Source organism: Erinaceus europaeus, chromosome 15 (genome assembly GCF_950295315.1).
Source record: "Erinaceus europaeus chromosome 15, mEriEur2.1, whole genome shotgun sequence".
Classification (NCBI taxonomy): domain Eukaryota; kingdom Metazoa; phylum Chordata; class Mammalia; order Eulipotyphla; family Erinaceidae; genus Erinaceus; species Erinaceus europaeus.
The window spans coordinates 85,523,715-85,525,599 of record NC_080176.1 but is presented as its reverse complement, the minus strand read 5'-3'; the positions used below and the strand labels follow the sequence as shown (position 1 = coordinate 85,525,599).

At 46.6% G+C, this 1,885-nt stretch overlaps 1 pseudogene; it reads right to left on the bottom strand.

The window, feature by feature from the left end:
* Nucleotides 1-691: 691 nt before the first annotated feature.
* LOC132533040 (SLC35A4 upstream open reading frame protein-like) lies at nucleotides 692-1,591 on the bottom strand (annotated as a pseudogene).
* Between the last annotated feature and the right edge of the window lie 294 nt (nucleotides 1,592-1,885).

Sequence of the window (1,885 nt, the reverse complement as noted above, 5' to 3'; positions counted from 1 at the left end):
TGGCATCCCAACTAGCCTGGATTCCTGCAGTGCTCATGAATTTTCTAAAGGTGAAGTGTCTCAAGTACTTTTTTGTTTTAAAGTTGATTCCAAATTGTCTTAATTAGCATTATTATAGTAAAATTTTTATCGGGGATTAGCGGTTTACAGCCAACAATAAATACAGTATCTGATACACGTGTAAAATTTCTCAGTTTTTCACACAAAATCAGCTTCGTGCACCAGGACCTGAACCCCACCCCTCATCCCAGAGTCCTTTACTTTGGTTCAGTACAGCAAACCCAGTCCAAGTTCTGCTTTGTGTTTCCCTTAGTGTCTTTATTTCTCCACTGCTATCTCTGACTGAGATCATCCTATATCCATCCTTATTTTTCTGGCTGATCTCACTTCCCATGATTCCTTTGTGCTCCATCCAAGATGAGATGAAGATAAAGCATATTTCAAGTTCTTATTGCCAGCTCCCTTCCTTCTTTCTCACTACTGTGTTTGTTGTTGTTTGTTTGTTTTTAGAGACGTAAAAAGTTTGTATTGGAAAATCAAGTTATGGAACCAGCTCCCACGTAGGAGGAGCCGTGGTACACTACCAAAAAAAAAAAAAAATGCTGAGGTTCAGAGTTAGCTGCAAACTCAATAGTCAGGACTGGAAATAGGCTTAGTGGCCCTAGAAGCCAGCCTTGAAGCCAGTCCCATGGATTAGCAAAGGAAGGGGTTTTCAGGATGCTGGCTGAGAAGCCACTGTCGTCCTTCTGCCAAAGAAGTAAGGTGGTGGGGATGTTGAAGAGAGCAAATGGGCTACAGCCAAGGAAGCCAAATTTGGCACTGGTGGTTGAAAGGCTTCCATCTGCAGGCCCCAGCTGATCATCCCGATTCCCTCATGGGATCCAGAGCTAGTCGGGTCCTTTGCGCACTGAACGCAGATAATCCCTGAATGTCTTCTCCACGTTGGGCACGTTATATGACTGAGCTTCATAGATGCCAGTGCAGGTGCCCACAACAAAGCCCAACACTGCCAAGGCCCTCAGTTTGGCTACCACATAGCCGGCCATGCCCGATTAGCTTCGTGGGTGGGAGACAGAGACAACCAGGGACTCATGGCTGAGCTGAGAACGCAGTTCAATCTTTATTCACGAGCGGGAATGTAGTTCAAAAAACTAATCTCTTCTAATCACAACACAATTCTGTCCTGCATCTCTCTCCTCCAGCGGAAGAGTCAGGAACAAAGGAAATACCAACAATAGGGGGCTGGGAGAAGGAAAAAGCCCAAACCAGTGAGGACTAAAGCAAATGTACCAAACTAATATCCTGGAGGCAGGGGGGTGCCCAGCCAACAGTGGACATGCAAACAGAACACATCAAAAGCAACACAAGCGAACTCAATGTGATGATAAAAACAGAAGGTCTCACAAGCAGAATCCAGAAGCATACCAACACGGCCAGGAAGCCTTTAAGGAATGGGGAAGACAGCAAGGAGAGCGACCTGGCCAACACCATTGCTGCCTTTGCCTTCCACACGCCTCTGTAGGTGCTCCAGCTAATTCTTGAGAAGTGCCAGAACCTTAAGCTTAGACAGAGAATCCTTGTCATCTGCCATCTTGCCCTCGGAACTCGTCTCTCACTACTGTTTTTAATGCAGTGCTAAGAAATGAAAAGAGGACCCGGAGCATACAACCTCACCCTGTGACCCCCCCCCCCCCAGACAAACTTCTTATTCTGTATATTTAGAAAAGAGAGGGAGGGACAGGTAAGCCCTGCTCCCCTTCCCATGAAGCTCCTTTTGGTGCTATCCATGTTGTTTCCATGCAGAGCTGGGTTGGACTCAGGGCCACGGTTGGCTAAGGCTGACATATGTGTTCTACCCACTATGCTACATCCTGCCCCCTTTTAG